The sequence below is a fragment of the Epinephelus lanceolatus genome, chromosome 2 (assembly GCF_041903045.1).
Source record: "Epinephelus lanceolatus isolate andai-2023 chromosome 2, ASM4190304v1, whole genome shotgun sequence".
In the NCBI taxonomy this organism is placed as follows: domain Eukaryota; kingdom Metazoa; phylum Chordata; class Actinopteri; order Perciformes; family Serranidae; genus Epinephelus; species Epinephelus lanceolatus.
Genome location: NC_135735.1, coordinates 22,928,628 through 22,943,727, shown reverse-complemented (window position 1 = coordinate 22,943,727; position 15,100 = coordinate 22,928,628). Strand labels below are relative to the sequence as shown.

At 41.3% G+C, this 15,100-nt stretch overlaps 1 protein-coding gene across 14 annotated transcripts in view; it reads right to left on the bottom strand.

Moving 5' to 3' along the window:
* Window positions 1-15,100, bottom strand: part of sox6 (SRY-box transcription factor 6) — a 145,382-nt gene that overhangs the window by 121,117 nt on the left and 9,165 nt on the right. For all 14 annotated transcript variants that reach the window (XM_033628437.2, XM_033628438.2, XM_033628439.2 and 11 more), the window contains exon 2: window positions 3,277-3,346. The gene's annotated coding sequence lies outside the window, so the exon portion shown is untranslated. The remainder of the gene's footprint in view (window positions 1-3,276; window positions 3,347-15,100) is intronic.

Here is a 15,100-nt window from a genome sequence, read left to right as displayed (position 1 = left end):
GAAGAGTGGGATGGCAATGAATGCCGGTCCACTGCGGCTTTATGCAGTGTTTTCTTTTAAACAAATACTGGCAGGTGTCTAATAACATTACAGTGACTTAATAACGTAACCATTACCACTTTAGTATCGAGTCAGTATTATCAAAACTTAAGCGGCAATTTATTGGCCAACTGACGAGAATCATTTTTAGCTGGACCAACAGAGGACAGTCGATATAGCTAGCGACCAGCACAAGTAGATTATTCATATCCTGTTACATAATCAAAGCTGCAAATACTTTTTTCAAACATATAGTTCATCTAGTAGTCGCTTGGGATGTTGCTTTGTTTCTTGCTACGTGAGGATGTTTTTCTGTACCGTAGTTAGGCTAGCTTTTACAACAACACTGATGCAGCCAAAACTTAAGCACTGAAAACTATAGGCAAGTTCTCACTGATCTGCAGTAAAGCATGTTAACCTTTTTATGCTGTGTTCACACAACAAAACAGTGTGACCAGCTACACTATTGCCGAGTCACTATTTAAGTGTTGCTCAAGCACCCGTTAATATAGTGATGTTGTCACAGGCTTGTGTGTGTCTGCTACCAGCCACAAAGCACCTCGACTGAACGTCATCTAAAGTTTGTATTTGGTCAAAATAGATCTATGCTTTTGATCAATGTCTGAGCCTCATTTTAACATCTCATTTTGTCACTCCTGTTGCCTCCCTGTGGGCACGGCATTACACAGAAAGCTAGCGAAGTGTCACTTAACTAAACTAAATAACACAGTACCAAAGTTAGTCACAAAGATATTGGTTGACACTTCACCGTGTCATTGGACCACCCAGAAAAGTTGAGGCAAGCTGATTTTTGATTTATAGCATGTCATGTCCATTGGCAGTGACAAGAGTCAGCTGTCAGTTTGTAGCTTCATGTCCATCGAAAATTACTTATAGCCTGTTGCTGTGTTGCTCATAGTGTGAACACAGTATTAGGCTCCTACAGTTCCTGCAGTTGCTAGTAACTCAACCAGGATCTTTAATTTGCATCTTTTGTTAAATTGTTTTAGTGAAGTTAATGTAGCCAACTAGCGTATGGTATATTATTATAAAACATAACATCCGGTATCAGGTATCCCAAATTACCCAGAAACTTTCAAAAGAGAAGTTGCAACAGGTTGATTAAGGGGCAACTTTTAAGATTTTCAACCAGCGTTATGTCATCACAGTGTGGGCAGTGTGTGCAGATGAACAGTGTTTGGCAATCCCCTTGCCAAGACTGCCCGGAGCCCTCAGTCATTTTCCAGTGTAGGTCCGTCACCTAGCGGACTTTGACGATGTGTTTCCTGTCACTTAACGGAGTTCTGCCATATGGGCGGGGAGCTCCAGGCACTCGCAGCACCGGCAAAAGCCAAACAGCTTCCATCTGCAGACAATGCCCACACAGCAATGACACAGAGATGGTTGAAAATCGGCAAAGTTTCCCTTCAAGTATATGATTATGAATACAAGTCCAGCTCATACCAGTAGTTGATACACTGAGCTAATATAAGCAGCCGCAGACATTAATATATTGTTCTTGACAGTCTTGACATCGTATTAAAATCTGGCATAATATGCTGAATGTGGTACATCTACTGTATTTCAACTGAGAGGTGCTTTATTGTTGCTGCTGTCTGTTTTTATTCTCTGACAACAGCGTGTGCAGCGAAGTCTTTTATTGATGTGTGTACATAGTTTTTACAAGCTTTGTCTGATTAATTAAATGCCCTATTTATGTTCATTTGACTGTCATAGTATGACAGCTTTTGACTTCAAGCCATTCACAACAGACTCAACAAAACTAACATGCAGCAGCAGAGACAGCTCGCTGGCAGACAGGTGCGTGTTCATCTGAGTGGAAGACAGTGTGCAGGGTGAAATGGAATGATTAAACAATGGTAAATGGCCATGAACTTTGAATTCAGAGACATTTCCCAGCTGTTATTGAAGAGCTCCTCAATCACATTAATATCACTCCCATGATATCTTCGACTGACATTTGGAAAAAAGAATAATATCAATGAAGTTCCTCACCTTTATTTGCTCAATATCTAAGATACGTTTTTATTAGAAAACCTGCACGAGCAGCAGCTGAGCAAAGATTGTTTAAGTAATATTTTTATAGATGCAGAGAGCACTGTAGTATTCTCTACTCTTGTTTTTTCAAAGCAAAATGCCACATTTCATAGCAACTGTCTTAGTGTATTGCTTTGAAAATGTTCACTTAACCCCCTTTGACAACGACATATATATTGGACCAGAGTTATACAAAGCTTACTCTGTGACTCTGATCAGGAATAAAAGCAGGTCTGATAGTGCTTTAGGATAGCTTTCCTATAGTGTCTACATAATTAGTATGCATGGGATTATCTATTGCTATCTAAAAGTTGGTGCATTAATTTTCCGAATTGAGACCAAATAAAGTGCCAATTAATTTCAATGAATTTTAATTTGATTGAAAGACAACAACTTTGTTTAACAATATATTCATAATACGTCAGTGTAAATATGGTTCAGCAGTGGTGCGAAACAAATGCTGACAATCATAAATTAAGCCATGAAAACGTTAACGTTAAAATCCCTGATTGTGGAAACACTGACGTTTTCAAGATTAACATTGGTTTAAAACATTTAAAAATACGGTGGGTGTCAAAATGTTTTAAAAAAAGTTTGGATATTTTCATGGAGATCTCTCCACAGTGGCAGAACAAGAAGCCTATTATCATTTCCAAGGCTTATTCTCAGATAACCACATTCAAGGTTTCACTTTTTTGACCAGCGTCACCTGTGAATAAAGTCAAAAACACTTTTCTCCAAAGGGTGATGTGTGTTTTTTATCTAGTGCAGGAAGAAGTGTTTGATTTTTATGAATTTAAAATTTTTAAAGCCATTAAAATACTCACCATTAATAAATACTAGAAAGCCTGATTTGACCTTAAAATTGCAACTCTCACACGAGAAAGTGGATTTCATCACACAATGAGCAATAACGTGAGAAAGAGGAAGGGGAAAGAAATCTGAGTAACCACGACACTGAAGCAAATCAAAATGCAAGAAAAAAGTAAGTTGGATCTAATGTCTGAAAGGTCTGTCAGTAACTTTGTGCCTGTGTAACTGTCTAATTGTGCATACATTGTGTGCCTATCCAATTGTCCACCTCATTTGATGCAGGTGTTCAGTGTGGGTGAAAGACAGCGGGGGTGTCTGAGACATGTGGCAAGACAGAAACAGCTGAAGAGGCAAATTGATACTTACAAAAACTGAAAGACTCAATCCCCAGCTTCCAGCGATCACTGGTCGGTTGATTTTGAATTCATGTAAAAACCTGACATGTAGACAAAAAAGAAGAGAGAAGAAAAAAAAAAGCCATTTTAAATGTGCCCTTGTATGAAACATCATTTTCACACATCACATTTTTTTTATTAATACTGTAGAAATATCTTGCGTTTGATTAAAATTCCACAGAAAGGAGCATGTAAATGTGGTTATTAATGAGTTTCAATGGCTTTCATTTGATTAAAAAAACTAGTGAATTTGGAACATGGTTAAAATCAACAAGGGTCTTAGATAACTGTATTTACCCACATCGGAACAAATAGAGAGAGAACAAGAGGAAGAGAATTGAGGCCATAGTCACTGTTGGCTGAGGGTCAGAGTCTCCACAGCTGAGCTAATGTAAAACAGCTTTGTTAGTGTCTGACCTCCAGCTGTCACCAATGGGAATCCATCCTAGACAATGTTTAAAATCTACTTCTCTGCTACCTCATTAATCTGTCTTCCAGTTGGCGGATTCCACTAATAAACAGCTTTCATATAAAGCGGTTGTTTTATTTAATTTTGCTTGCTTTCTTCAAGCGCTGCCTGCTAATGATTTATTTAGGGGCCATGCTCCGCTAGTTTCAGCATGTCTGTTGAAGTGCTGCAACTTAAGAGCTTTGTTATAGAGCGCACAAATAACCGGGAAACCAGTGCAGTAAAAATGCACACAGTTTTAGGCACCTAATTCCAGCAGAAGTAATGACAATAGAGAGAAGCTGCGCTCACTGATCGTCCATCTAGATCAAGGGATGAAAATGCCGTGAGCTCATTCATGTTCATTTTCTCACATTATCTTGTTTTTCACAATAAGCCAAGATCTCATTACCAGCTGATTTATACAATTAGTCCGCCTCAGCACTGCCAATTAAACAAGGCCAAGGGTTTTTAAGGTCACGCTTAACTGATCTGTCACTAATTTGCGCTACAGCACCTCAGTCTCCCATCGCTGGGGCCAATAAGCCACCATCAACAAGACCAGATAAATGTACTGACTACCACTGCATTGTTGTCAGAGCGCAGTATGGAGTCTGCTACGTGGGAGGCTGGAGGGCTAACAGAATGAGCCAGATAAAGGCAAGAGTTGCAGACAGGTCTGAATGTGGTAGCCTTGAGGCTGGAGGTGACAATGGGGGAGAGGGGACCCAGGTGACCCCAGCTGAATGGAAAGCTGTTACATGAATAGCACCTCTGAGTTTAAAGTCTACTCCTGCCTCTCAAATGACGCTAAACACACACTATTTCACTGTTCTGAACTATGCTCCAGCTGCAACCACCCACTCCTGTGCGCACACATACACACACACACACCATTAACTTGTATTAGTAGCTATTCAGTCGACACGACAATCCCTGCCTGCTGGATAAGCCACATATTACATGTTAATTCAATAAGCCAGCCTTTGTCAAACATCTGACTATATAGGCTTAATTCCTGTTGTGCCTAAATAAACGAGAGCTCTTATAATTACAGAGAGTAGACATTAACAAACCTTTGAATTCATAATCTGATGTTAATTGGGAACAATGAGGTAAATAATAAATGGGGGAATGTATTCCTTATTCATTGGTTATTTAAGTTGATTATTTGTCTGAGGGAAAAAAAAAACAAAGGAATTTATAATTGCAAGTAATGAGCGAGCCCAAATGATATTATAATGAAGCAAATGTAGTAATCCCTGTGGTGTAATAAGAGTCAGTGTCAACCGGCCTATTGTAGCTGCATGTAGCAGATTTTCCTCCTGCTGTGAATTAGACCTACAGGCAGGAAACATAAAACAGGCACTCCCCATTCCTAATTAGAGGATCTGGGACTTATTAAACACAATTTCAGTCAACCCCTAATTCAAATTATTAGTTTCACCACATTTTATAAAGAAACTGTCAACGCACTGAAATGATATATTTTCCATTATTATTTGTTTAGTTAAGAGACAGAAACTGCGAAGGGGGGGAGAGGGGAAGTAAATTTGGCCCCATTTGGCCACAAGCGAACACTCAGAATGAGGCACAAAGACTATTTTTTCTGTTGAAATAATTTCACCTCGCTGAAAAATACTGAAGGTTTAGCTCTCAGATAGAAAAATCCAAACAGACTGATGGAGCTGACATCAAAGGAGCAGGGACAGAGAGCTCACAGCCACCTGTGGCATTTCTGTCAAAGAGTGGCCTTTTCTCTAGCTTTGGCTGGTCATGGCTACCTCACTCACACACACACACACACACACGCACGCACACACGCACACACGACACACACAAACACGACAGAAATACATGTAAATGCAAAAATGCGCACGCACTCAAGTCACCACAAAAGCTTTCATATTCAGCGAAGCAGAGTCGAAAATTATAGCATCAATTTCAGGGCTGAATTTTGTCAGGGAGTACACACACACACACACACACACGCACACACACACTCATATAAACACACACATAAACACATCCATAGTCTTTTGCTAGGCAGTATTTGTAATGTATACTGGACACACACACACACACACACACACACACACCCCAATATTCAAACATACTCAAAATACACCAACCCCCAGTATATTGAAAAAACACTAAAAATAAAAAATTTGCTATGCTACGACAGGCAACCACACACCCTGGTCCGAAATAACCGTAAGCAGATGTAATCATAATCATAAATAAACTTACCAAATTGCCATTATTATTACTTCCGGGTGTAATAACACGCTATACTGCAGTTCTGCATGTGGTTTATGCAAGTGGCATCGCAGAAGCCGTTGCTCGACTGCGGTGGTTAGTTACAGTCAATGTCAAACACTGTACTGTCTCTCTGATTCATAACTCTCAAGTGTATGTAAAAGTGAAAAAACTTGAATGTAGTGTGAGTTACGTAGGCTAGGGTTTTATAAAGTGTTAGTGTGTCAAAAGTCAGTATAGTATGTCGTAAAAAAAGTCATAGTGCACTGATTTTTGTTTCAAAATGCTCGAAATAGTCACTTTAGGTGTTTAGTTTCTAAAAATTTCTCCTGGGGGAATTCCCCTCAGACACCCCTGGAGGTTTGGGTCGCAGAAGGTGTAGAGTGAAAATGGTCCCCCAGTGTTAAATAATTGATTATGGCCCTGGCATTAGGTACCCAAACTCACTGAAGACAGACAGTATTTGGCTCATGCATGATAAAATCGCAGTGACACAAACTGGGGACACCAACTGGACAAACTCTCTCTGATCCACGTTGTTCTGAGAACCCAGAATTTGACCTGAAATTTGGCACAGTTCAGATACACAGATGCCTACATACACACACACGTATTCAGATTCAAATCTCTGTAGTGATACAGTGGGTAAAATATACGGTTAGCCCATTCACTTGTAGCCTACCTGAGCCTCCCACGTGGAAACTGCCTCTATCTTTACATTGCACCTCAAACAAACTGCCATCTGAGCTAAAGCCTCTTATATGTAACGTAAAGGAAAGCACTTTCTACAATCACAGCTCGGAAACAGATTCACTTTCAAATCAACCGAACCTTCATATTCCTGACATGTGTTCGTGTACGGTGTGGGCTATGCTTGATTTAATTTTTCCCTGACCATAACAGAGAGTTGTGTTTTTCAACCGTCATGTGACAGCGGCTCAGTATCAATAGACAGCATCACCGCAACTGTACACAGCACAGGGGGAGACCGACCACGACATAGCTGTCCCGACCAAATTCAGGTTTTATGTTCCACGCACTCTGTGTTGCATTAAAACTACTGAACGTTAAGGCATGTATGTTTACGTGCCTGCTGCATACACGTATGCCTGGTGTAGTTCTGTGTGGATATGCATGAGGCAAGCCAAAACTTGTACTTCAACTTCTGTTTGGAATTCATCCAGATTTGCAACATGTTAAAAAAAAAAAAAAAAATCCTCCCAATCCTCCGTTCCAAATCCTCACTCTCTCCTGCGTCCAAACACGCTAAAGTAGGAATTCTGCCGAGTTAGTTATTTTGACAATAGAGGTAATCTATGCCATCAGCAGGCTGCTCCCTACCTGGATTCTGTGTGGTTATCTCTGCAGCAGCAGCAGCCACACAGCCAGTCAGGCCGGGGACTGCATGGGGGAGTTTGGGATGCAATGAGGTGAGGCTATAACAGTGGTCCTGGGGGAAATAGGGAAATGGGAGGAAGAGGTGTGGGGATGGGGGGCGTGCAGTGTGGAGGGTGAAGGGGTGAAGCGCAGAACATTCTGGCACAGAAGTGTCTGATATAGTAATTGAACACATGTGATTGTCTGTTAAATATCCACTTCCATAAAGTCAATCCTCTCTGCAGCAGCAGCAGCATCTGTGAAATATGAAACGACAGCTTCCATGCAGTGAGTAATCACCATAGCCGGGAATGAGAGGGCATTGCTGGTCAGGAAACAGCTAGTGCTCAGGTAGACTGTGGACACTTTGGCACGGATTATTCGTGGAGTCATTGTTAGCTCATAGATTTAGTCACTTCCTGCTGATGAGATAAACTACGTACAGCCACTGACAAAACAAAAAGGAAGCTCAGACTAAGTTGTTAGAAAGACAAGCTGTATTTCTAAAAGAGATCCACCATATCATTGAGTTATTTGGTGTTGGAAACAGGTCAATCACGTGCAAACAGCTGTTTCATGCTCCAGCACACCGTTAACTGTCACAGCCTTGCAAATCTCTCGTCTCTCCTCTTTTTATCTTTACCCTCTGTCTCTCTCAAACTGCCTTTTTTTTCTCTTCCTCTAGCTGATCCTGTCCTGACGCTGAACTACAGCAGACTAGACACTCACAAAATGTCTAGCACCAACGTGTCAGGAATGACTACCAGGGCGTCACTCCAGTTAAAATATCTTTGTTGAGGGTAGAACAGTGACCGGTATTTTGGCAGAGCTGAAGTGCAATAGTGTCGGGTAAAGCAGAGGAGAAATCAGCAGCTATTTTACCCACAGTTTGTTACAAGCAGTGATACGGATACAGTGCTGTGGCTGAACGAGGCTTTCATGTGCTGCTCGGCAAAAATACATTATCTGTCATTTCCTCTGCGTCAGATAACAAGAATAAAAGTCTATTTACTGAGCAACTGGGTTGAGGCAGGGTGAAGGGGAGAGAAACGACCAGCAAATAGAATGTTTTCCTCCACGGTGGACGGCATTCAGTCCCCAGTGCTCCTAACAGGCGGGTGTGCAACCTATCAATTCTCTTTGATTCCCTCTCACATATTCTTCACTCCAAAGACTGTAAAGACAGAGAACACAGAATAGGTTTGTCTTTTTGCACACTGATGAGACCTCTTTTCTTAACTTCCAAGATATACACTTATTTTCTTTGCCTTTTTTTCTTTTTTCTTTCTCTCTCTCAGTTTCTTTCTTATTCAGCGTGGGGTTTGTGTATTTGTGCATGTTGGGGGCAGGGGTATGAAAACAAGACTATCCCTCTCTCCCAGGTAATGTGTTTATTTTCCTGGACCCATCTTCTAGTTTACTGCGTGGTGGCGTTTCTCCCCTCTTATCGCCTGGCCCTCACGGGGCACTTTAGCCCCTCAAATCCTGTTCACCACATACTGGTTTTAGAATCTGTGAAATGAGTGCTAGAGAAGCGTGGCCACAATGTCTGCCTGTGTTGCTACTGGACTCAAATGGGCTCGCTGCTTTTTTGTCCAGGGAGATGCATAAATGGAAGTTTTTAACACCTCAAAGGAGGCTGGGCCTTTGTGGAGCCACACTAGAGAAGCCTGCCAGTCTCCCGAGGAGGCAGACACACTGAGTGCTGCAGGACAAAGAGCTTGAGGAGCAGAATCAGCAGGGGCATCACTCTGCTTTGGGCACCAGGCAGACACACACATGTACACCCACATATACTGTATGACTGCACTTACATGCAGAGCGCACATACAAACACATATTACAAAGGCTGGAATGGCTTGTTCCAAATCTCAAATCTCAAATCCGGTCTCAAATACCTGTAAACACAGCATCCAATATCAAAAAGATATATATATCATAACAGTGGTATTATATTTCCAATTTGGGAAATTAACCAGCAGCAGATTCTTACATCTTTTACCCATCTCTAACACCTGCGCTGTAGGAAATCAGGCGGCAGCAGTAACCAAAGAATAAGACGTAATTTGTCTGAATAAACCACTGTGTTTCCACCGGTTAAAATACAACATACAGTAGCTAACTGTAAGTAGATTCATATGTGATTGTGCAAACACGCTCAATAAAGATGACATACAAATACAACCGGCACAACAAACGCCGCCATTTCCTATTTATTGATTTCAGCTCCACTGTTTGAAAATAATTTCCTCATTTCCATCCCAATTTTCCTTATTGAAATGCTTTTTTTTTATTCCCGAGTACAGCCCAACAGCTGGCATTTACAATCAGTCTTTATGCTGCTTAGATGTCTACAATAAGCATTTAGATGCAAATATCTCTGCCTTGTACAAAGGAGTTGCAACTTCTGTCAGAAGCAACATAATCAACCTGCAATTGTCTCCTGGCTCCGAGTGGTTTCCAGTGACAAGGCCTAAGCCGTAAGCATCTGTATTCAAATGATTCCCTATTTCAGGCACGGTTTAGTGTGGATATTTTCCAACAGTACTGCACTGAAAATCAATCACATGGTGAATTAAACCAGAAAGGAAACAACTGATCCATAAATGATCAGGTTACAACAAGGCACTGGTGTCCGCAAATTATTCAGTGTTTTCCTTGTTGGAGGAGAAGCAGGGACGCGCCGTTTGATAGTGGCCTTTTCCGCCAGTGACTTTTATTACTGTCGCATATTTTTCGATTTGCAGAGGCAGGCTTAAGTTGACAAATAATTGTTTTAGCGGCAGACAACTTCAAATTAGGCCATGTGTGAAACCTTTGCAGCATGAGACACAGTGAAGAAAGAATGGGCTACAGTGCTCTCAGCAAAGGAACAGCTGAACATTCATGTTCCATGTTGAAATATATACACTGTACTGTACAGTATCACAGCGCTTTACTGCATGTTTCTCCTGCTAAAAGTGATCCAATTTGTAGTATTTCTTCTCAGGTAGAATACTAAACCAAATGAATGACTGACAAAAAGGGAGCATGACTGAAATCTTGACTAAGATTTAACGCTCATATAAATAAAGAAAACTCAACCTGTACTTTAGTGTATGTGGCCGTGGTGTAAATCTGCTCCTGATGGGGGCATATGCTTTGCTTTGGCTCCACTGGCCCCTGTACAGCCATTTTAACAATTAACATTATAACCTCTGTTTTTCCTTTTTATTTACAGTTGCAGAGGTCATTTGTCTTTTTTTGAAACCTACAATTAATAGCAGCGTTTGCAAATGCAAATGAGTCCATTTAGGGGGAGGGAAAATGATCAGTTTGAGAATATTTCTGCCTTCTTAATCTTCTTAAGAGGGAAATGATTTAAAAGGAGGACACAAATCTCCAGTGACATGGCAGGAACTGTAGGGCACTTTCCTCTCTCCTTCTCCCTCTCTCTCCCTCCATTCTCCCTTTCTCATCTCACTCATGTCTCCCTCCCTTCTCCCCATCCTCATTTCTCTCTCCTCCTAATTTACCTCTCCCCCCTTGTTGCCCTGTAGGGGTGGAAGGGCCAGGAGTAAGGGACAGGGAGCTGAGAGCAGGGCTCTACTTGGCTTGTCCCCCCAGAGGAAACAAATGTAGTGTTTGAGCAACTGATCACTGGTATAATTGAGTTTAACACTCCTTTTCTGGATTAAAAAAAGAGCCTTTCAAATGAAAGGTCAAATTACCTCCACAGTCAGGCAATAAATAAGTCAAACAAGGTAAGAGGTTCCTGCCAGCATATGTTAGTGGCAAATTTAATTAGTGGAAAAACAGGAGGCTCTTCCACTCAGTACTGCATTGAACAAAAGCAGTGTCGGAGTACCAATTGTACAGCAAAGGAATGAAAATATATCAATCATCACTTAATTAATCTCATCATTTAAGCTCATGTTTCACAGAACATGCACCCACCTTACTCTATCAGTGCAAATGTATGAACAGCCCATAATTAATAATTATTAATCAAACTAGAGGTCTGGATATTAGTCTGCACACTTTTTACTGCATGATTTTCCCCCCATTATGTAAGGTGTGCTATAGGCCCATTGTCCATTGACTGCAGCGCAAGAAAAGAAAACGGGCATAAAGTAAGGCTGCAGTCTGGACTGGAGGCACAGAAGGTGGCTGAGCAACGCACAGAACAAGAGAAAGAGAGGGAGACAACACTGCTCTACACCCAGCTCGCTACAATGTGGCCTTTGTGACATAATGCACTCAGCACAGCAGATTGTGGAAAATAATCCAAAATTTACTGGTTCGCATATCCAGCAATAACAACTGACATCACAACCTGTGCCATATATGCCATGTTTCTGGGCACATTTTACATTTAGTGGAGAATGAGGGGGGTAAGAAAAACATCGTCAAGCAGTTATTATATTCCCATCATGTCCTGGGAGCCTATTACAGCATGGCACAAGCAACGGTAAAACTGAGAAACTCAGCAGGCTGAGGCTGCAGGCAGAGGGGAGCACTTAGACTCACAGCACAAACCTACTGCACACTGTTAACTGCTGGAGAAAGATGTAGTTCAAACAAACACTTTGCACCTACAGATTATGTGTATTTAAATTCTGGTAGTCATTAAGGTTTAGTTTTTTCCTTCAAGTGTTTAGTTGGCGTCTATGTGCTGCTACTAGCATTAAGCCAAACACTTTTGCAGAGAAAATAATAAAGACGAGAACGCAGTAGAAGAGCAGGAGGAAGAGGCTCTTTAGTGTGGCCGTCCAGTCAATAGCATGAAGTCGGTGTTAACTGTGCTGAAAACACAACAGGTGGGTCACATGAAAGATCACTGTGTTTTCTCCACTTGCCCAACACATGCTTCTCATTATTCTACAAGAAAAACTGACACTGCTCCAAGCAAAAGAAAGAAAGGCCCTCCATGGCCACTACTGCTCACCACAAACTAGTTTTCAAGTATATCTTACATTACATATGAGTATACATTTTAAAGCCGGGTACGCTTTGAACATTCCACTGGGACAAAATGAAAATGTAAATAGATTAAATAGCGTGTCCAAACATGCAATAAGTGCTGCAAGGTAAGTATGATCTATATGTAATAAAAGAAAAACACTTTTCAGGATTTTTTTTTTCTCTGAGTATAACAGACGTAAATTCCAATTGAATGAGCCCAGCAGACTTTTAAATAAAACTAGCACACTGGTTCCCACAACCTTTAGAAATGTGAGTTAAAATGAATACTGAATAAAACATAAATAAATGTGCTGAAATATGTGACTTCCATCCATGAAAAAAAAAAAAACTCCACAGCTGTACCATTTCAATTTTTAAATGGCAAAAATAATATTTTCAAAGAACTGCCTTGGACAGTGAGTGTGTGTCGAGTGTGTGTGCATGTACATGTGCTTGTGTCAGTGCATGTATGTGTCCATATATCAGTCTATGTGCATGCCTGCTCTCCACAACAGCCCCCTAAATGTGGTTTTGGGGCCGACTGTGGCCCTAACAGTAAAATGTTGAAATTGGAAAAAATATTACCCTTCTTTCTCTTGAATAGCCGAGAGATAAGCACCCTTTAGCAATGAAGCCAGTGGAGTTTAAGCTTATTATGAATACCTCTCAGAGCGCAGAAGCATGTACTGTAGAAATCAAAGGGAGTAATAGGCAGGTAAGCCTGTGTCATTTTAAGGAGGAAGTCAGTTGTGAAATTGTAAAATCGCAAGACCCTGCTGACAATCTCCTGCCCTCAGAACACTCCCATAAATGATTTCTAATGGCAGTGGCTATCACATATCTGAAAAAGTTAGAAGTTTGTGAGGCGAAAAGAAAGAAAGTCCGATGCTAATCTCTCCATTGACGACGACTAATAATAATAAGACCATTTATCTCATTGATTAAACAGCACATACTCTGAACTTCACAAGAATGTGTGATTCTTCGCTCGTGCACTAAGCTTCCCAAAGTAGACCTGGCTTTGCAGAACATTCCTCATGGTTTCATGTTCAATTGGCTGTGAAAGTCCGCGGCGTTGCTCTTACATGCCGGACAGAAACCATTAAAAAAAACTGAGGTCATCTCCTTTTTTTTTCATCCTAAGCTGCTCATCAAATTTCCAAATTCCGACAGGAAGCAAGTGCACGTATCCTCACAAAACACATCAGCTGTAGGGTTATAGCAGCGTATCCGTTTTTGCATTTTCTGCCTAATAGCTGCAGTTGTAAAGCTCCTCTGCTGTGGATCTGCTGTAAAGATGATATCATAACACGACTGCTCCGAGGCAGCCTGGACTCTGTAGTGCTCACGTATTCTACAAACACACACAAAACACACACGCAGGCTAATACGTACTGTGCTCTTTCTCCTCTGAATATTCATCCATGTTTCCACATCATCTGCAGGTCTCCTAATCACAGTCACTTCCCCTTTAATCACAGGGCTCTAATTAGGTCCTAATAAACCATTTTGCCATCCTCTTGGTGTGCCTCTGTGTCACTCATACATCAAACCAAGAAATACTATATTAAGGGGCTGTCAGCCTCAAAGGAAAGCTCCTCCAGCAGCAGTGATACAGATACTGCAGGCACACCCTCTTACACTAATTGAAATTATCGAAAGCTCCGCTTACATGTGACACTTGGCCATGTCTGAAACCATGGCCTGAAGTACGGCAGTCAAAAGCATGACGGTTGTGCCAGCACTGAGGCTCTACTGCGTTCTCTGATGTCGGGTAATTGTTTAAACCTGAGTGGATATGGCACGGGGCCTCATGCTGCCTGTTCTGCCAAGAAAAGAAAAAAATTCTTGCTAGCACTTTTCTCCTCTGTTTCTTCTATTCTAATTCAGTCCGTGGGGTTGAGGGAAAGCCTCAATGATTCCATGTTCATCTTGGAGAACCAGTGTTGGGGATGATGATCACTGACCACAAGTTGATAATGATGACTGTTTAATTAGAAGCCTTTCTTTGGCCTGGCCACAACCCAAACTCCTCCACCCTGCAGATGGTAACCAATAAATTTAGCTTTGCTGAGGATGAGGAGGAACATTGTACCTCCCCGGTTTACCCTCAACCCCACCCCTAACCAACGACATAAAGCCTTTCTCCTCGCTAACACAAAAAAACCATAGCCATGCATGTGCGTATGTGCGAGCAAGCATCTGACTGTGATGGTTTAGTCCAAAAGTGTCTTCTACGGCTTATGTTCATGTGCAACTAATTTGCAATCCACGATACGCTTCAGAAAATGTAGGTCGTCAGATCCCATTTTCAGTCATCAATTTCTGTATTCCACCTCTTTTGGGAGATTTTTCTGTTTCCTATTAACATAAAACCTTTAACGTTACTGCAAAGCATTTACTTTTAATTTGTTTTCGCTACAATATCCAGTCCACGCAACTAACAGCGTAATTACATTTTGCATGGTTATGTTTAGGCAACTCAAAGCACTTGGTTAGAGTTAAGGAAACACTGTGGTCATGGTAAGCACATTATGGTTAAGGTCAGGAAACTAAAGCACTTCGTTAAGGTTGGCAGAAACACCATGAGCATGGTAAATATTCAAGAAGTCAACTGTGATGTGATGCAGAAACCCCAGTCTCTGGCGTAGAAGTCATGTGCTTGGCCACCTCCTCCTCCCTGTGACTTTACACTGCGGTAGAAGAACGTAACTCTGCGAACAAGCTTTGACAGTGAACGTAAATCGCCATTGCAAATTAGCTGCAT